This window comes from Meleagris gallopavo, chromosome 3 (genome assembly GCF_905368555.1).
Source record: "Meleagris gallopavo chromosome 3, MGAL_WU_HG_1.1, whole genome shotgun sequence".
NCBI classification, from domain to species: Eukaryota; Metazoa; Chordata; class Aves; order Galliformes; family Phasianidae; genus Meleagris; species Meleagris gallopavo.
Genome location: NC_139406.1, coordinates 76,667,028 through 76,688,974, shown reverse-complemented (window position 1 = coordinate 76,688,974; position 21,947 = coordinate 76,667,028). Strand labels below are relative to the sequence as shown.

Below are 21,947 nucleotides of genomic sequence, written 5' to 3'. Positions count from 1 at the left end.
CAATGTAATCTTCAACTGGCAAACTTAAACTTCCAAATATTTTGGAAGTTAAGATCAGATGTAATCAGAAACACAGTCTCACAAATGCTATTCGCCAGTAAAATCTCTCTATGGCAAGATTCCATGAAGTTTCAACCCTTCAAAGCAAAGTACTTCTAAAATGCATGTTATATTTACATGTTTCATAATTTTTTTTTAATAACAGTAGTTCAGAAAGATATGATATTGAGTATATGTGGAATTAAAAAATGCAAGTATTGCAGGACACATTTTAAAATCAAATGAGGTCATTGAATACCTGTACTGACTAGGAGCAGCTGTATCTTTAGGACTGCATAAAACTATGTGCTATATGGGGTAGTGTGTAGCACATTCAGCTGCAGATCTGATATGAGGATGGATGTGGTCAGTATTTTCTTTATGAATGCGAACACAAAAATTTATTACATTATTAAAAGCTCAACTTGCAGATGAAATCTTGGCTTCTTCCCATTCAGTCTATGTAGGTAAACTTGTTGCCTTCTGATGAATAAATCTCTCATGAAGACAAAAAGTCTTCATGAAAAATACAATTGCTAATGCAGTTTTTTATCAGTGGGGGACAGCATGAACTGAAAAACTAATATAAGCTTAGTAAGCCTTCAGAATTCTGAAAATACTCTCATTTCTTCCAAGAGTATTGTTTTTACCAGTTCTGGTATCTCTGGATAACAGGAGAGATAGAAAGCATGTGTGCAAATGGGAACTTCTCAACAGAAAAAGAAGCCACTGGCCAGAGCCCAATGTCTTGCATATTCAAGGTCAGTTCAGTGCCAGCTATACAAATTGCTACCTAGAAGACGGTGAGCTTCATAATTTTTACTTGTTTTTTTATAAAAAGTTCCTAGGCTTCTAACTGCTACTCTTTTGTTTGTAGAAAAACTAAGAGGAGAAAATATTATTTATTCATAGAATAGAATCATAGAATCATAGAATGACCTGGGTTGAAAAGGACCACAATGATCATCTAGTCTTGACCCCCCTGCTATTTGTAGGGTCACCAACCACCAGACCAGGCTGCCCAGAGCCACATCCAGCCTCGCCTTGAATGCCTCTAGGGATGGGGCATCCATAACCTCTTTGAACAATCTGTTCCAGTGTGTCACCACCCTCTGTGTGAAGAACTTCCTCCTAATATCTAACCTAAACCTCCCTGTCTCAGTTTAAAACCATTCCCCTTTGTCCTATCACTATTCAGTGTTGTAAACACTCGTTCCCCCTCCTGCTTATACACTCCCTTCAAGTACTGGAAGGCCACAATTTGGTCTCCCTGGAGACTTCTCTTCTCCAAGCTAAACAAGCCCAGTTCCCTCAACCTTTTGTCATAGGAGAGGTGCTCCATCCCTCTGATCATCTTAGTGACCCTCCTCTGGACTCGCTTCAAGAGCTCCACATCCTTCCTATTCTGGGATCTCCAGGCCTGGATGCAGTATTGCAGATGGGGCCTCACAAGAGCCGAGTAGAGAGGGACGATCACCTCCCTTTCCCTGCTGGCCACCCCTTTTTTAATGCAGCCCAGAACACAATTGGCCTTCCAGGCTACAAGTGCACACTGCTGGCTCATGTCCAGCTTGTCGTCCACCAGTACCCCTAAGTCCTTCTCCACAGTCCTACTCTCAAAGAATTCTTCCCCCAGTCTGTATAAATACCTGGGACGACCCCATCTCAAGTGCAACACACTGCACTTGACCTTGTTGAACCTCATTATTGCATACCGTGTTGATCCTCTCCAGCCCTTTATTACTGTAGTCCTTCATTCTGCCCAATGCTGTGCAGTACTCAAGTGTCACTTTTTCCTCACTCATAAAAGAAGTAACAGTGACAAACTTTAGTGTGGCATTTCTCATCCAAGGAAGAAATGATCAAATAGACTTGCTGAATTAGAAACTTGCTAGTTCTAGTTCTTGTGAACCAGAAGCATTTCCCAGTTGCCAATCTTTTTCAGCAGGGATAAATCCCTGGTGGATGACGGGCTGGCAATGAGCCAGCAGTGTGCCCTGGTGGCCAAGAAGGCCAAGGGGACCCTGGGGTGCATTAAAAGGAGAGTGGCCAGCAGGTAGAGGGAGGTGATTTTCCCCCTCTACTCTGTCCTGGTCAGGACTCACCTGGAGTACTGTACTCAGCGGTGGGCCACAAAGACAATAAAGGGCCTGGATCATGTCCGTCCGCTATGAGGAAAGACTGAGCAAACTGGGTCTGTTCAGCCTTGAGTGCCAGTATATAAGCAGACTTTTCTGCATTAATGTAATAATTGGGTCTCTCAGTATTTTTCCAGGTCAACAGTATTGACATCTGCTCCGATGATAGTTCCACACATGTTCTACTGCTATTTGACAGCTACTCATCAGGATCTCACAACTCCTGTCAATGTTAGAAGTAATTGCCTCTATGACCCTTTTTAGGAGGCTCCTTCAAATAATTCATATGACTATCACAGTTTTATAATTTTTAGTTATCGGTATTCCACATCATAACATCATGTGGTGCACTGACAGTTAAAGAGTTAATGCTCCAGGTCTGGGTACCTTTCCCAGAAGAGAAGAACTATAGACTGCATCTCCCAGAGAGCTGTTTGCTGTTCTGTTACCATTTCCACTCGGAGGGAAGGATAAAAACCGTTTGTAGATCACGAGACCCACCTTTTCCTTTCTGACCGCCTGGCTCATCTCTGTTGCCGGTTCCGTATCGCTCCAGCTTACTTAGAGTAAGGCCTTTGGTTTTTGGATGCTCTCTCTCATTTGATTTATTAGCTTCAATTCTAATTATATTGTATTATATTGTATTATAGTGTGCTATCTTGCATTCTGATACTTTATTAGTAAATTAATTCGTTTCTCCTCAGATTGTTGCCACAGTTTTGTTTTTAGGCCCTTCTCCCTACCCTTTTCCTGTTTTCCTCTTTTTCCCTTTCCCAGGTCATGGGTTCATGGGTCCCTCTGCCCCACTAGTCACAGAACTGGGCCAAACCAGCCTGTAAACTGTTGACAAAGATACATAAGCATTCCTACCAAACAGAAATCGATACAAACAAATGAGTACAAACATCAGTAGTACAGGAAATCATATTTATTTAAAAAATAGTGGTCTTCCAAAACCATCCTGCTTTGGCTGGCTGGCTGGCTGGCTGGCTGGAGTCATGGCCCTGGCCTGCCTGCCTGCCTTGGCTGGCTGTTAGGTGTTGGAGTCCCTGCCTTCCTGCATTAGCTGGCTGACTGCTGTTGCAGCCCATGCCTGCCTGCTTTGGTTGACTGGCTGGCTGGAGTCACATCCCCTGCCTGCCTGCCTGCCTTGGCTGACTGGCTGGAGTTGCAGTTCTTGCCTGCCTGCCTTAGCTGACTGGCTGCCTGGAGTCGCACCCCCTGCCTTCCTGCATTGGCTAGCTGACTGGTTTTGCGGCCCTTGCCTACCTTCTTTGACTGATTGGTTGCCTGGAGTTGGGTCCCCTGCCTGCCTGCTTGCCTTGGCTGACTGTCTGCAGTAGCGGCCCCTGCCTGCCTGGCTTGGCTGGCTGGCTGGAGTTGTGGCCCCTGCCTGCCTGCCTTGGCTGACTGGATGCAGTCATGGCCCCCATGTACCTGTCTTTGTTGGTTGGCTGGCTTGTGTCACAGTTGATGTTACAATGTCAAGATCCCCCTACTTATAGCATTTTGCTGGGATGTGGCACATAATGTCATAAGGCTATGGCATTGTGACTCTAATTCCCAGGGCAACGAAAACATGGCTGTGTTGGGTGATGGGAGGCTATGGCCCCTACTTGTCACCAGCAGGATTCTGTGGGACTTTATTTTAAGGCCATTTTTCTGTAATGTTTTGACTGTTGATTCCAATAACGATCTGGAAGTTATATTACGTAAATTTGTGGATGATGCTAAGCTGCGAGAAATGTTGACTCCCTTGAGGGCAGAGAGGCCTTGTAGATCTGGACAAATCTGAGGATGGTCCCCATCTGTGTGAAGAAGATCAAGTGCTCTGTTCTGCACCTGGGATGGGGCAGCCCTGGCTGTATGTACAAACTGGGGGTTCGATGGTCTGCAGAGCAGCCCTGCAAAAAGAGATCTGGGCATTCTGGTTGGAGACAACTTGAATCTGAGCTGGCAGTGCACCCTGGCAGCCAGAAAGGCCAACCGTACCTTGGGGCGTACCAAGCCCAGCACTGCTGGGTGAGGGAAATGGTTGTCCAGCTCTGCTTTGTGCTGTGTGGCTGCAACTCCAGCAGTGGGTACAGACAATTTCTTTGTAGCAAAATACAACACTATATGGACCTTCCACAGCTGTACAAAGCAGCACAGCTGCTTTTTGCAATCTATTTTATTAAGGTTTAAACAAGGAGGTTAGAATCCTTGCACAACCCTTATGTGAAAATTTGAAGACTGATGTTAGTGAGAAAACATCCCCAATCTGTGTACTATGTGTCTTAATTTCATGAAGATAAAAAATACCCAGTGATCTTTATGGAGAGATACTAGAATACTCAGTGGTCATGCTAGAAGGCAGAATCATAGAATCATAGAACCATAGAACCATAGAATCATAGAATCATAGAATCATAGAATCATAGAATCATAGAATCATAGAATGGCCTGGATTGAAAAGGACCACAATGATTATCTAGTTTCAAGCTCCCTGCCATGGGCAGGGTTGACAACCACTAGACCAGGCTGCCCAATGCCACATCCAGCCTGGCCTTGAATGCATCCAGGAACAGTAAGTGATTTACAGGGAGATGACTACAAGAAATGGGCACTATTGGTACCAGTCAATCAGTAAAACTACTTTTTGAAGTAAATAATCCCACCATGATTAACCTCTGTAAATACTAATTACCAGATCAAATGATTTGTTTGATGAGAATTGTTTGGAAGTGTAAAACATTAGAGTATGATATAAATATCTGAGGTGTTAGAAATTCAGTGCTATCTTCACAGTATCTTGTCACACATGGTCATTTTATTTTTCAACACATTTTATTTTTTTCCAAATAAAAGCATAAGTGGGCATAAGCTGTAAGATTTAAGCCAAGGGGCAAGCAATGGTGACCTGTGCAAACAGGTGGTGAATCTCACACTGATGGTCACTGCTGAATCCAGCTGACTCTGAAAAAAGGGAAAATCCATCTCTTATAAACAACCTGAGCCAAACCCAGAAGCCACAAGTGCTGCTATCCAAAAATATTTTAGGAAGACACTGACAGCTGCTGGGGACTGAAGAGGTACTCTTATAGCAGAAAATGCTCCATGCTGAAGGGGTTATGGACACTGAGGGACCTGTGGCCAACTTGCACTAGGGCACTGACAACACCTAGGGCGCTGCAACCCACTCTGGAGCAAGTACATCTCCGAGTCAGTGCAGCTGTGGGTATGCCTAGGTAGGGGCACCGTGGGGGTCTGCAGCTCAATCCTATGGGAGGAGTTTTGGTGGACTTAGTGGGACTAACAACTTGAGGAAACATAAACCAATAGCCTGTACTCGGTAGCAGCAATATTGTTAGGTATTCAGGTTAAAGAAAATACCATTAAATGGAAATTATTCTGAATGTCATAGAATCATTAATGTTGGAAAAGACTACTCAGATCGTCTAGTCCAACCATCAACCCACTCAACCACGTACCTCAGTGCTACAGTGCCCAGTAAGTTCCTGAAGGGCACAGAAAGATGCAGCTGAGATGCAGTGTTCCAGCTTTGGCAGGGTTCCTGTGAACCAGGAGTTGACAAGCTCCCTTTGACCATTCCTTTTTGCAACATGTGTATAAAAGAGCAATCTGAAGTTCCAGGAGCGTCATGTCGGGATGATGAATCCATCAGTTTTCTTTGGTTGTAGGTTTCTCTTCAGTGGCTGTAACGCAAATTATGAGAAGCCAAAGGAGAAAGCTGCAAATTATTGGGTACTGTCAACTTCAATATAGTCAGTCTGATGGATCTGTGATTTGACAACATTCTCCTTGTCAATCACTGTTGTAAAATATTAATACATTTGATTATCAAATGTGTTAGCCAAATGTTCACTCCAAAAGTAAGCACAGTCGGAAGTCCAGCGACACGGTGGCTCACTTAGGCTGCTCACACTTGTGTTGCAGAGCATCTGCTAAAACTCAAGGGCTGCTCAGCTGCTCATTGATGACCTGTGACAGCTGTTTGGTGTTCTTTAGAAAATCCTCACTGAGGATTTTGGAAAAGACCTCTAAGGTCATCTAGTCCAACCATCCAACTAGCACCAATATTGCCCTCTAACTATGTACCTCAGTGCCACAGCTCCAGATTTCTTGAACACTTGCAGGGATGGTGATTCCACCACCTTCTCAGTCAGCCTGTGCCTGTGCCCAGCTTCAAACCCTTTGCACTTGCACGAACTCTCTCCCTGGTTACAGAAAAGTTTTGCATGAGAAACATTGCTGCCCAATTGCAAGGAGATGGAACCACAGAGAAGAATCCACCAGACATTGGTGGGATTCCTTGGTGATGGGAATAGGCTCATGGCAGTGGGAAGAAATCCACAATGCAGTAAAGGAGGGTTGCCCATTCTCTCCTCCAAACAAATATGAATTTTAAGAATTAAGAAGGAAAACACCGCTAGCATTACAGCATAAAGTGAAAGAACTATGTGATGACAACCTCCAGCACTTCTGCTTGTGCAGCCACAGTAGGAAGGTAGGTAGAAATATCTACCAGAAGGACCGTCCTTAATAAGCATTAATGTAATTGTCCCCACTACAGACGTCACAGCAGCAGGAAGAAGAAAGGACTGCCTGTCAAGTGGAGTGGGAGTGGCAGGACAGTCTGCAATATAGACTGCTGCACTCTGTTGTATGAATAATAAAACCAGCCAGCACAGACAAGGAATTATGAGCTTAAAATTAAAAAGGCCTCTTCAAAATTCTTGCAGCTTTTTTTTTTCTTTTTTCTTTGTGTGTGTGTGTGTGTGTGTGTGTGCGTGTGTGTGTGTGTGTATGACTGTATCTAAGTCCTACTAAAAAGCCATGCCTGAAGAGCTGGCACCATCTGCTGGCTTAGAAAGCTCCAAGATACATCCCAACAATTTGTCTCGGCAAACTTTTATAGCTGAGGTATTGACCAATTATTACATTTAATTGCTTGTATGCATTTTTTAAAACGTTGTATCTTTAAGCATACTGGTCTGTCTTAGAAAATGATCATGAGTGTTAGTCTATCTCATGCTGTAAATCAGGATGGGCTGCTCTAGATATGAATGTTGTGCTAAACATTAAGAACAGTCACCTGGAAACGAATAAAAGTATGAGTAATAACCAAATACAAATGTATCCCCCATACATAATGTGCTAGTAAATGCTGACATTCAGAGACAGGCAATGTGGTACAAGAGGAGGATATTGGCTTTTGCAATTACAATCACAATCCATCCTCAAAAGATTAAAGTTTTACACAGTGGTTGTTCTCAGGAAATTTGGTGAATCCTAATATTTAAGATGAAAGCACAATAAAGGATGATTTTTTTTAAAGAACTGGCAGATAGATTTTATTTTCCAGTTCTCACTGAAGCAGAACTTTTTACAGACTTCAATTGTCAGTAAATTTTGTTAACCTCGATAAGGATTTCTGTAGAACTGGGCTGAAGCATGAATAGGCTGTTCTGGGCAGAAAAGGGATTGCATGAAAATGGCATCTTCTTACTCAGCAGTTCTGCCTCCTAGGGCCATACTGAGCATCTGACTTTAATGATGAAGATGAGGTCATCCTGCTCTTTCCTTCTGCAAAACTTTTCTGTAACCAGGGAGAGAGTTCATGTAAGTGCAAAGGGTTTGAAGCTGAGCAAAGGCACAGGCTGACTGAGAAGGTGGTGAAATCACCATCCCTGCAAGTGTTTGAGAAATCTGGAGCTGTGGCACTGAGGTACATAGTTAGAGGGCAATATTGGTGCTAGTTGGATGGTTGGACTAGATGACCTTAGAGGTCTTTTCCAACCTTAATGATTCTGTGATTCTGAGTGTAACCCAGAGCAGAAAGAAGGAAAACAGAAGACAGAAGATGATAGGGTTTCATGTAAGTTGTTAATGGATTTTTGTTTTTTGGTCTGCATGCATATTCTTGTCCTCAATACCAAACTAAGTATACAGAAGTTGTGTTTGTTGACACTGCAGCAAAATTTCCCACACAACAACACAATTTCACACAAAAACAGCACACGATAAAGCAGACTGGTAGCACTGTGCTGCAGTTACAAAATCACAGAATTGTTTGAATTGGAAGGAGCCCTTAAAGGTCACCTAGTCCAACCCCACTGCAATGAATAGGGACATCTACAACTAGATCAGATTACTCAGAGCTTGGTGCAGCCTGACGTTGAATGTCTCCAAGGACAGGGCCTCTACCACCACTCTGGAAAATCTGTTCCAGTGCCACAACACCCTTATTGTAAAAAACTTCTTCCTTATATCCAATCTCCTCTCTTCCAGTTTGAAATCGTTTCCCCTTGTCCTATCATAATAGCACCTGCTAAAGAGTCTGTCCCCTTCCTTCTTATAGCCCCCCCTTCAGATACTGAAAGGCTGCTATCTGTTCACCTCGCAGCCTTCTCTTTAGGCTGAACAGCCCCAGCTCTCTCAGCCTCTCCTTGTGGGAGAGGTGTTCCATTCTTGCGATCATTTTTTGTGGCCCTCCTCTGATGTGCTCTAACAGGTCTCCTCTCAAGGTGAGGCCTTACCAGAGTTGAGGAGCAGGATCACCTCCCTCGCCCTGCTAGCCACACTTCTTTTGGTGCAGCCCAGGAAATGGTCGGCTTTGTGACAAGCCAACTGTGACAGCACATTGGCTGTGGGCTGTGACAGCACAATGCTGGCTCATTTTCAGCTAATCATCCACCAGTACCCTCAATTTTTTTTTTTGGCAGGAAAATTCCGCATGCAAAATTCTTCCCTACTCATGCATTTATTTTGCAATATTCTTGAAAACTGTTTTTCGAATTTGTTGAGCTCTTGTGGAAAATGCTGAAGGCAATCTATTTAGAAAACTTAGTGCCCACCCCATGAAAAGTGGCTTATAAGTCCGAGGTTTCTGTTGGTGTGCCAGCCTAGGAGAGCTTTCAGGATTGGTCTTGCAATGCATGGTCTCTTGCTTAAGATCAAAATAGGCTGCAGCAGAAGAAAAAAGATAAGATGAACTTGCACTGTGATGCTATACAGATAACCTTGACAAAATGTGTCAGCCATGTTTCAGCTGAGGTGAGGAGATCTGAAAAGTCCTGAGATGTTTGGCATGCCAGAGAGTGCTGAGCTCAGTGCTGAGCTGAGGGAACGACTAACAACGCTCAGGTTAGGGAGGAATTAACAAGGTCCTAAATATAATAGAACATCACACGAGACAACATCTTTCAATCAGACAAACAACAGACCTACCTTTATGGGGAGATGGTAAAGGAAATGAACTGTGTTGGGTTGGTTGACAGTTTAACATCTATCTGCCTGTCTGTCTGTCTATCTGTCTATGTTTCTTTGAAACTATATCAGAAGTTCTGTGCAAACATTTCTAGGTAATTTGCTGTCTGAAATGAAATGTTTGATGAATGCTGCAAAAATAGATGAATTTCATTCTCTGATTGCAAACTTAGCAGTGGTACTTAAAAAAAAAAGAAAGAAAATTAAGGTGCTTCTAATAAGGAATTTATTTAGTAGATCTATTTTATTGTCTCATACTCTATGTCAAGCAGTAGCTAGTAATATTTTTTGCTGACAGTAATGGAGACCTAGAATAGAAACAGATGCTTAACTTCAAATAAATTGGTGTTCTGAAATGCCCCTGTGTTACAGGATCTCTGATGTTACTGTTCTGTCTTCTAGGTAAGAGCAAATTCAAAACCATTTAACCTATAAGCCTAGGTTTTTAAGGAGACTTTGGCTGAACACGCTGTACTTGAGGCAGGCACAAGAGCACATCAGTACTTCTGCAGTCCATAGATGAGCTGATATTTCAGGTTTTGCTGGCTGAACAAGTAGGAATTATGGTAACTTGTTGCAGCTGTGGGGTATTGTAATTTTAATCCCCTTCTCAAGAATAAGTCATTTGGATGAGTGCTGAGACCACAGTGTCCTGCAAGGAAATCTGTTTGTACGAAGCTGGTATTTTATTTAGCAGTCCGCATAGAAAGTGTTTGGAGAGAGGTATGCTGTTAGAGAGAAACCGTATGAGGGAAAGCGGTTACTCATCTGTCCCATCAGTGAGATTTTGAAAAAGATAGGGCCTAAAGATTCACACAGCTGTATTTCAGGTCTTGCTTCTCTAATACTCTTCTAGTTGCTTGGTTGATATCCATATGTGCTCTTCACATTGCTTTGACTAGATGTCAGTGTTCTGATTAAAACTTAGTAGAAAGACTGGAGTTTCTCTTCTTACGTTAAAGAAATATTAACATCACACAACTAGTAGTGCAGCCATTCTCTTGTCTCTACTTCTTTTGGGAAGCCTTCAGAGATACTCAACCTAGTGTCTTCAAGGGAGATATACAACTTCAACCCTGTCCAGAGAACTGTCAGATCATATCCATATCTACATGACATGTTTTTACACGTTAGAGGACAGAGGCAAAACTGGTCCCAGTGCTGAAACAAATGAAAGAATCAGTGGCAGAAATACCTACAGGAGGAAGAGCCTTGTCATGCCACTATTTGCCCACACAGTGACAAACTGTAGTGCACCTTTGCATGATGGTCATTAAAATGCCCCAGAAAGTACTTTTCATAACTGAATCCCCACCTTCCTCCTCCTTGCTAGAGATCTCCCTGATGAGGATGAGTTTCATCAAAGCCACCAGGTGTGTTTGAGCACACTACTATTTGGGCCCCAGCACTGAGCACACTATAAAGGAGTTAATTCAGCTTTAATATGACACACAGAGCATCCTCTGTTCTGCTCAGTTCACTTAAGGAAACACCCAAATTACCCTTTTCTGGACACCCACTGTCTGCTACAATGCTGCAATGCTGAGATCCTTCCTTAGAATTAATGTTACATATTCAAAATGCTGTCAAGCCAGAAGAATTTAAGACTTTCAAAATCTTCAGTTTCTGCACAAAATCCTCAATCACTGGTCATATTTGTTGCCTTCATGAATTTTTTTTTTCTGATTTGCTGTCTGTTCATAAAATCCTCTTACTCCTTGTTGTTATTTAATTCAAAGCTCTCTGTACAAAGCAACTGGAAATATTCAGGCATTGCACAAGAAAAGTGTTTATAATAGCAGAAGAAAGAAAGAATGTAACGAGAACGATGGAAAAGATGTATTAGATCAAAGATTCATTAATAAATTTAATATTAAATAATATTTTTTCATGAGGTAAATATTTAAATCAAGCCATGGAAATGACTTGAAATATATAAAGCTTTAAGGAAGTGTGGTGTATTTTGTTGAATAGAATTCCACAAAGGGAATGCTAAAATTTGCATTAAACTTCATTCATTCTTCTATGTATCACAAGGCTGAACAAAAGCCAAAGAGGATGTTTTGCTTTGTTGTGTAGATTGGAAGTCAAAGCAACACTCACTGTCAAAGCAACACCCAGCTGTTTCTTGCCCTACATGCCTACAGTAAATGTTGCCAAGAGAACAGCAACACTTCATTTCTTTCTAGTTTGTCTAGGTCTTACTGGGCCTTTGAAAGGAAAGTCACCATGGAGGAGAAAGACGGCAACCACATTCCAAAGATCTGAGCAGAAGCATTTTTTTCCTTGCTAGCATAACAACGAAGACTGTCAGAACAAGTTCGTGGGCACTGTAACATTTACCTTAGCAACCACAGAATCACAGCCCATATGAAGAAGGGAACTCTCACTTGGAGAGTGGCTGACAGATCTTTAAAGAAAGCTGAGAAAGGAAGAAAGGGTTCTCCTCCTTCCCTGCCAAGTGCAGGACTGCCCAGGAACTTCAGTGGAGCATGTGAGTCTAGGTGCAGACTCTGTAGCAGCCAACAGTTGTGCTGGAGCCCTTCTTCTATCAAATGCCAAGTATTACCTCTAAGAAACAAAAGAAAAGAGTCACTTTTAATAACAGCCCATGCAACATCACCTCCTGGCATTTTATGCATGCATCTTAATCTGACTATATCTCATTTCCTCTTTATCTTAATTTTTACCACAGTTTTGTATAACCGTGACTCTTCTATTTCAAGAGTAGTATGTTGTCTGCTGGCTTTATATTAATGCAATAGTGTACCAGTGCTAAAGGAGGTATGTGAAAAGTTTTATATTGTACTATTATTTTCCATTTTGAGCAAGCACATTTCATACACTCTGCTTGCCCGTAACCAACTCTTCTTAAGTAGGAGTAAAAAGGTTTTGGTTGCCTGGGACATCTTCTTCCTTAACCTCAAGCCCTGTGAAAAAGACTGCTGCATCCATGTGTTATGCAAAGTTTGTAATCAGAAATGTATTCTCTTTCTGTGAGATATCATCAGCTACCCATTAATCACTGCATTGTTTTCCTAGCCACTGAAGTAAAGGAGAATGTTCCATGGCCTTGCTTCTATTCCCAGTCAAAAACTCCATGAACATCAGTTCCAGGGCAGAAACTGTGCTGTGCTAATCTTTATGGTAATCAGAACAGTAAACTTAGATTTTGCCAAAATTGTACAGAGGACAAGGGAGCAAAATAACACCAGGCACGTTTTCTATCTCAAGCCTATTTAACATCATCAGGATGTAGGACATGCTGTATGTTAGCCTGTATGACTAGTCAGCTTGGTTACCTTTGCATTCCCGTGAGGCACTTTTTGGACATGGATCCTCTTATCTACTTCATGTGCAATTTCATTTAAGAACAGATGGAAGATGCAATGATAAACTCTATTCTCATTGCTTTGATTCATGTGTTTGGGCAGAGGGATGAAGCTTACCAAGCTTTCTTTTCCTGGAATATATCAAGGTTGTCTCAAGATTCCAGTCTATGGTTTGTTCCACATCATGTAGACTTTGGGCTCTAACATCAGTTCTGATTTGCTCTCAAAATATCGTGTTGTTAGATTTAGTCATGTCCTGTTCATTTCCAGTTAACTTCTCTGCTTTTCTAAATATCCTTTCATCACATACTTTTCTGGATAAAGTACCTCCACCCCCATTGCATTGACATTACTGTTATCTTCCGCAGGGATAAACAAGGACTGTGGAGAAAGACCGCTACGAGTCTTTTTGGGCATAGCAAAAAGGAGTCAGTAACTTTATCATCCACATCCCATCTGTAATCTCTATTATATCATGCTTCGCAGCATGATATAATAGAACATTACTACTTTACAGCTATTATATTCATGTACATCTTCTTGCTAACAGTTTAACAGTTTTGCATCAGGAGAAGATTAACAGATTAGATTTCAGAAGGAACCCACATCACACAAATCTTCAAAAGATTTTCTCAAAGGGACAAGAACCAAAATAAATACTGTCTGAAAATGAGGTATTTGATCAAAATTGACCACTGCTTCCTTTGAAAGTAATCAAATGAAGATTTGTGGGTAATAAGCATCCTCTGGTGGCAGAAGAATTGTTTGATGTATTATGAAAAAAATTCTGTTTAAAAAGATTGTCTTAAGTCCTTCAATCTGTCTAAATTTAGATCAGAAATGGCTCTTCATATGCAATCAATAATGGGTACAGAATGCTTTTTCTCCCCCATCATTATAAAAAGATACAGTAAAGACAACAATGACATATGCCAAAGGTGTTTTATTCTTTAGACACTTTTGCTAAGTCAGATTCAGCTTTTGCACAAAAGAGAGGATATTTTCGACTTCTCTCATGTCAAACATTAATCACATTCTTTGTTATTGAAGAAAAAACAGCGTGCATCTTGAATAAAGATGAGCGAGTTAGCAATGAAATGTTGTCTCATTCTGAAAAGCAGTCTGATTTCTGCAAAGGAAATGTCCAACCCACTAAACCTAGGCAAGTTCTGAAAGAAGTTCTAAAAGATTTTGTTTTATTGCTGGAATAGCATTTTTATTAAGAAATAAATAAAGAAAAAATTCATGAAATCGAATCTACAGGACTTTTTCCCAAAAGTTTATCAAGAAACCAACTCACATATTCATATCTCCCTGTGGAGGAGGGTAAGAGCATTTTTAATAAAAAGGAGCTTGGCCGTTTTAGGTTGTCTCAGAACAAAAGCAAAACGGTAACGCGTGTGTATGTTTATTTTAATTTCCCCACACAGGATTCCAAGTAATGAATAACTACGGGAAGCCGTTCTCCTGGCACTTCCAGCTTGGCTATAAACAAGGCAAAGAATTACTGCAGTGATGCTGCACAGCTCTTTTGTTTTGTCGCGGTATCAGCAGGAAGCACCTAGCACCGAGCACGGGGCGGCAGCCGCTGGGCGAAGGCCCCGCGGAGCGGCACGGAGGAGCCACCGCCGCCGCCGCCGCCAGCGGGCGTCCCACAGGGCCTGGCCCGCAGCCACAGCGCCGCCCCGCGGCCGCAGCGCAGCACGAAGGCCACAGGCCTCGAGGCGCCGGTGTGGCCGTGGGCTGGCCGTGAAGGAGGGCCGTGCGGAGAGAATGAGAGAAAGAGCTGCAGTTTCACGGGGGGACAAGAAGCAACGTCTACTTACGAAGCTACGTATAGGAAATACCTACCGTCAGAATTTAAAAGAATAAATCCTACACGGAATGTGTCTTTCTGAGTAGCAACCCATTGATTGCCAAAATTCACTGGACAGCAGAAACGTCAAACAAACCAAATATCTTGTGTAGATCCTCACAGCCGCACACACAAGGATAGCTCTGCAGCCATCAGAATTGAGCAAGGCTGACTATGTCGGGGAAGGCTCGGGGGAGACCTCCTCGTGCTTAAAGGGAGCTTCTGAGCAGGAAGGAAATCAACTTTGTACACGGGTAGATAGCAATAGCACAAGAGGAAACAGTTTTACAGTAAAAGAGGAAAGATTTAGATTAGATGTTGTAGAAACTTTTTCACATAGAGGTGAGGCACCTGTACTGCCTGGGGAGGTTGTGGGTGCCCCAGGCTAGATGGGGCCCTGGGCAGCCTGATCTGGGGGGTGGCAGCCCTGCCCATGGAGGGGGTAGAAATAGGTGGTCTTTAAGGTTCCTTCCAACTCAGCCATTCTATGATTCTGGAACAGGCATTAGGCTTTGTTTCTCAGTCGGTGACATCTCCTCTGAGCAAGCCAAATGTGCAAATGCTTCTACAAAGCAATGATGTAAATAGCTGACAGTGTACAGCTGAAAGAAATCATAAAGAATGAATGCAGTCTAGAAAGGATGCACTGTTTCACATAAGAATACTTTTTGACACTCTGTGTGATTTATTATCGTTATTATTATTATTTTAAAAGCCCTTCAGAAGGAGCTGGGAAATTTTCCATGGGTAATATTAATATTATACAGTCAAAATATTTTTTTTATGGCATGTGTCCTCCACAGTCCCTTTTTAGCAGAGACTGCTACATGAGTTTTTCCCTTACTTATGTGTGTTTTTTTTAATTGAAAGGAGATATGAACTGTACTTATAATGTATGTGTTTGAAAGAAGGAAAAGATCAGGATGAGGAAAAGACCAGGAACGATGGAACTGTACTGAAAGGTGCATGGAAGGTGAGCTCTTTTACTGCTAAGGAAATATAATATTTAATATGATGATTTTTATTTCAGTTCAGATGAGATTCAAGGAGGAGTTCCATTCTTATTTCTTTGACATTTCTTCATTTTCTGTTATGATGAAAAGAGGGCTGGCATAATGAGATCTGTCTTATATACTATGCTTGTTCCTTTTCTGGATGTGCCAGTATGGCTTTGCGCTGTACACTCAAAGCCTAAGAAAAACTGAAATTCTTTCTTGCCCTGCTGATGTGGCCTGTGATCTTCATATCCACTGTGCTGTGGCTGTAATAGCTAAAGGAAATGAGGGTAGCAAAGTTTGGAAGGGAAGACAATTTTTCGCAGACCAATTTAGTCTAATGAAAAATAGAATCTTTTCTCTAAATTCTGCATATCATTCAAACCATAATTACATATAGAATATTAACAAAAGGTGAAGGAAAATGTTTTTGTCATGCCTCAGAGTACTGCAGTTTATAGTTTTGCCCACTCTACACTGTAGGATAAAAATAATCCACAGCTAATACCAGTGTGTTTGTGTAAAATCAAATATAAATTAAATGTAACATAACTTCCTTTTCTTAATTGCTATCAGGTCAGTCATGTGACTTAAGATAGCATCATGAGTTCTTGAAGGTGTAGTGTTTATACTGCTTCCAGAGGATCCTTGCTTTGTCACTAGCAGGGTGTATATTTTAAAGAAATGAATAATACTCAAGTTAGAAGTGATGGCTAGCTTAATTCAGAGCTGAACCTTGCGTATTATTTGTTATTCTTAACTGGCCGTGCATTTTTTGTTATTATGTTTGTACTACCGATCTTTTCAATTTCCAGTTTTCATTTCTTCCCATTAAATTTTCAGTTTTCTTCCCATGGAAACTGAATTTTCATGCCAAGATCAAGTCATTTTATTTGCAAATCAAGGGAGTTAGATTTAGAAGCAGAATCACAAAATTACAGGGCAGTTGAACTCGGAAAGGACCACTGGAGATTGCCACCTGCCTTCTCCAAACTGAGTCAGCTGGAGCAGAATGCTTCTGACTGTGTCTGGCCAGATTTTAAGTTTCTCAAAGCATCAAGAATTCCTAGCCTTTCTCTTGGAAGATATTTAAGGTATTCAATTTACAGTAAAATAATAAATCTTTTTCTTAAATTTAAATGGAAGTTCCTTTATTTCAGTTTGCCCTCATTACCTCTTTCCATTCCACAGCAAACCACTCAATATATATAATATAAATGAGGGCTGCTCTGAAAGTAAAGCTTTCTATGTTATTATGTTGGCTCACAATGTCAGAGGTGGATGTTGGTGGTATGACACCAGTAGAGGTTGAACCTTCCTACCAATACTCCATTGTGTTTTATTTCTGTGTAACAGATGGCAGCAGGGGAGCAATCTGACAAAATACTGTCTGACTTGGAAGTACATATGAAGCAGAGGTGTGTCACTGGATTTTTCCATGCATGTAAATTTGTACCCACTGACATTCACTGATGCTTACTGAACATTTCTGGAGGCCAAATAGTGGATGTGAGCACAGTGAGGCCGTGGGTGGTTAATTTCAGCAGTGGTGACAGCACTAGTGGGTCACCTTCACTGGTGCACGCATTTAGAGGTGTGGCAAACATGCTCTTGTTGCTACTGACAAAAATGCAGAGCTAATAGTGGTGACTGTTGAAAAATAGTTTTGTAATGGAGAATTTGCTTTATCAAATAGTGTTATTGTGCTCTTTGTATCTTTTGCAATTTCCATGGAAATAAATAGAGGGTATTACTTTTGGAACAGCTTACACACACATATATGTATCTTTAGTTCATCTACAATACAACTACCTTAACTTTACTTAATGAGACTACTACGCATTTTTTTTAAAGGACAGATTACATCTGTGGTACACAATAGATGAAGGAAAACACCTTTATATAATTTTACATGATCATTTTCTTAAATCTCAGTCCTATTTCACAAGTCAAAACTCTAGCACAAAGGTCAAAGGAAAAAGATTACCTTTCTCTTTAAAGTACTGAGTTTGGTCTTGGCAGTCTGACACTGAGGGATGTCTACAGAAAGCTGAAGCTGATGCTTTTTCCTCAGTTTCTGCCCTCTTGACTTTTGCCAAAATCTGCAGTTTGTTCTTATTAGTAACTCAGGGTGAGTCTAGAGGGGACACATATTATACTGGATAAACTTGCCCTCTCAGCTCAGGCCAGAGCAGAGGGATTTGGCTGCTTTAAGTAGCTGACAATAACAATTATATGCTATGATTCATTGGTAGATAACAGGAAAAGTGAAGTCTTCTTTCTCGCTGATAAGGTTCATTTCCCTCTTGTTTGAACAGTCATGTATAAATGGACTTGAAGAAATAGAAAAGAGAGCAAGATTAAAAATCCTTTTCTTTCTCTTTTTTAGTGTCAAGCACATGGGAAAGTTAACAGAAAAAAAAAAAAAACATCTGGCTTCATACAGTGAAAAAATCTTTGGTTAAGGATGCTTCTTCACTATTTTCCTTTTAAAAATCTTATATAAAGCTGAGAGAATGTCATTCCTCCCATCCTATGCCAGAGAAAAAATAATCAAAAGCCAGAGCCCAGGGAGATCTGAGTCTCAGAGGAGCGGGCCAAGGAGATTGTTAGCAACACAGGAAAAAAAGAGGTTTTCCAGAACTGTGGAAATTAGCTACCATGGGGTGGTTGAGCTGAAGAGGTGGCAAGTAGGAGGCCAGTAACTATGGCATAAATGATGCTAAGCAAGTAAGAGGCTCTTGTAGCCATTGAGAGGAGGGCACACTGAGGTGTTAAGGTTCATGATCAAAATCTGTGTTTCTTAGAGGTCAGGATAAAACAAATGTTCCAAATGCTCCATCTAGAATCATAGAATCATAGAATGGGCTGGGTTGAAAAGGACCACAATGATCATTTAGTTTCAACCCCCTGCTATGTGCAGGGTCGCCAACCACCAGACCAGGCTGCCCAGAGCCACATCCAGCCTGGCCTTGAGTGCATCCGGGGATGGGGCTTCCACAACCTCCTTGAGCAACCTGTTCCAGTGTGTCACCACTCTCTGTGTGAAGAACTTCCTCCTAATATCTAACCTAAACCTCCCCTGTCTCAGTTTAAAACTACTGTGATCTACTTCAGAGGAAACATCACATATGACCTGGGTGAGAAAATACTATCCGAATTTGGAAATCCTTTCAATCATACTACTCATAGAATGTGAATTAAAAACAAAAACAAAAACCAAACAAAAAAAGCCAACCCAACAAAACTGTGTAATGAACAGCACCAAGATGTAAAATCAAAGGATATTGCTAATCACACTTTTCAGTGTAGTAGGTAACATTCTGAAAGAGAGAGGGTGTATTTCCTGCTCATTTTGGCCCATGTTTCATGCCAAACAAACAGATGTTTGTAGATATTCAGGTGATCTTAATCATTTCAAGATGCTGGACTACGGCATAACAGAAGATGTCTCCATGACAGAAAGCTCAGCTCTGGAAATTCCCACTCTTTAGTATTATTTTAGATTGACAAGGGAAATGCCTTTCCCAGGTCTTCTGAATAGTGGCTGGAACAAATAAGGGTCTGGTCAGACTCTTTCTTAGGTAGTGGATTTTCATGAGGTACAGGCAGGTGTGGGTCTCAGAGCACTTGACATGCTGGAAGAGATATATTAGAGTCAGTCTGTTCCAGAGAGCAGAGCAGACTGGTGTTTCAGGAATATCCCACTGGTATCACAGGGTCACAGAATGACTGAGGTAGGCAGGGGCCTTTGGGTCCTTCAGGGTATTGCGTGGAAAGGGCAGAAAGGATTCTGAGTGATGCCTGATTTGGTGCTATAAGCCTGGTTCAATATACAAAATATCAGAATTACAGATTCACAAATAGCACATTGCCCAATTAATTTAGTCCCATTTGTGATTCTGTGTGATTTACGTGATTTGAATGGGCTCTCCTGATGACTCTTAAGGAATTTGGCTGCACCAAGTGAGAACTCTCATGGCTAGATAAGGAATAGAGCAACAGATTACAGATTCTTTTGGATTTCTGGTGATAAAATGCACTGTCTTCCAAGCATGTGAAGTTAACCAAGAACATGAAAAATACAGCTGACTACAATTGCTTTAAATCGTGGAATAACTCTGCAGAGATTGCTAAATTTCCCAGCAGAGCACTCATAATAGAATATGTGAATCTTACCCAGTAGGCGTCCCTATTCGGGGGAGAGGGGCTCGAATGTTTGACTGATCCCAGCTTCTCTGCAATAGTATCCTTCTGCCCTCTAAACTCCTTCTCTTAGGCCATTTCATATTATTTCTTACTTTCAGGTGGAACTTGAGTGACTGTAATCAAACGTACTCTGTCTTGCAAAGTTTACTTGAAAACATGTTTTTGTTAAAAAGATGGAAAATTGCTGGCTCAGCGTTGGCTCCAAAAGTATCATCAAGTCCCAGTTCCTGCAGAATGATCACAGGGTTTTGGGCACTGTATGTACCTCCATGCTACTCCAACTCCATCTTGCTTTTGTTTTTCTGTTAGAGTCAGCATACCAGGCTCTCCTGGTGTTTGGTAACAGCTAATGTTTGCAGGTCTTATGTTGCTTAGGGAATGGATCATCCAGTGCATTCCACATTGGAGGTTTCACCTTCTCTCAAGGTGGACACGTCAATAAGCTACCTTCAGCAAATATTCCACACAGGCCCAACCCCTGCTCACGCTGGGTGACCCAGAACAGGGTGACCAGGCTCATGTCTAGGAGACTTCTGAAAATCTCCAAGGAGGAAATTTCTGGACCAAAAGAAGCTTGTCCAGATGCCTGGCTTTGCTAAGGCTCTTCAATACCAGCTGCATGCTGTCTTATTGTGACTTAGAGATCTCGTAAGTACAAAACAGTGTGCTGCTAGCCATTACCTGAAGAAAGACAAGTTACATGGTGAGAGTAGGATTACATCAGACCAATTCACTCGCTATGCTTAAAAACTTTGGAGCCTCGCAGGCCAGAGAGCCTTTACAAAGCCAAGTGAGGAAGACTGCCACAGGCATGGCCTCATTGACAGCTTGAGGATAAGTGTTTTGGGAAGATTACCTCATTACTAGCACACGGCTAGGACTAGTGAGTACTCTTCTATTGTTACCAGATTTCACTTGCACATATTTTCTTGCTGATGTAGATGCATACAGCAGAGGCAGTCCTCTAGCCAAACAGAGCTGAAACAAACAGTTTTTCTTTTGTCTAATTTTGTGTTTTGTAGACAATTAACTTTGTATTCCACTGTGTTTCCATTTTCAAAGAGGAACTGTTGACAGAAAATATTTTTAAGCTGGGCTTTTCTTTGAGAGAAAAATCAAGACGAGTAGGTAAATCTCAGCATATACCGTAAGAACAGTAGAATTTATTTTCAATATAGGATGTCTAGCTCCAATATCAGTGAGGTGTATTTGGATTGTTTTAAATTGTGTTCTATTGCTGGCATTTAGAAATGACGTGATAATTAAATACATATGCTTGTTGAGGGTGTGATAATTAGTATCTGCCAGAGTTAACTCTATGCAAAATAAAACAATATATATTGCGTGTTAGCAGTGCTTGCATTAAATGATTTTGGTTTTTACATTTGCAATAAATCTACAAGTTCTTCAAGGCATGACTTGCTGCTTCTTTCTTTATTTAAAAACTAATCTGCATTCAATTGTAAAATTAAAGTGATATCCATCCTTTTAATTCCAACTAAACTAACAGCTGACTCCAATTTTTGTTGTGTTTATGCGAGCAAATTAGACTTGTGCTTTTCCATAGCTTTTCATGGTACAAACTTCTACTCTACTCAAATCAGAGCACTTGCTATGAGAACTAATTCTTGCACAAACAACATTGTACTTACAACTGAGAGATCAGTGATCTGAGCATGCAAGCCAAGTGCACAAAGAAACACTGTGACACTTCCTATGTTCAAGCCCCAGTTCAAATTCTGTTAACTTAATGTAGATCTCATACGCTGGTGACCCATTTCCAGTAGTGGTCCACATGAAGGTTTTTGTGAGGCTCACTCTCTTGCTGATCTGCTGAGGTTTCTCTGGATTTTTTGGCTTGGAATTGTGTTCTGCTCTGGAAATTTGCTTATTCTTTATTTTATTTTTATTTTTATTTTTTTTTAGTCCATTTATAAAAGTCCATAGAACTTCTCAAGGACATCTCACTTTACTGAGATGTTACTCATAGGAAATGTTTTTTTTCTTAGCTAATTTGTTTAACAGTGGAAAAAGCTGGAAATGTCACATACTAAATGAAAAGCATTTGACATTTTTTGCACAGTGGTTAAAGAAATAGTTGCACAATTTT

The 21,947-nt window shown here is 41.2% G+C and overlaps 1 long non-coding RNA gene across 1 annotated transcript; it reads right to left on the bottom strand.

The window, feature by feature from the left end:
- Nucleotides 1-4,984: 4,984 nt before the first annotated feature.
- LOC109367039 (uncharacterized) lies at nt 4,985-8,800 on the bottom strand. Its single transcript, XR_002113776.2, has 3 exons — nt 8,717-8,800; nt 5,648-5,872; nt 4,985-5,132 (listed from the first exon to the last, which is right to left on the bottom strand). It is a non-coding gene; the product is annotated as an uncharacterized LOC109367039 (long non-coding RNA).
- Nucleotides 8,801-21,947: the final 13,147 nt, after the last annotated feature.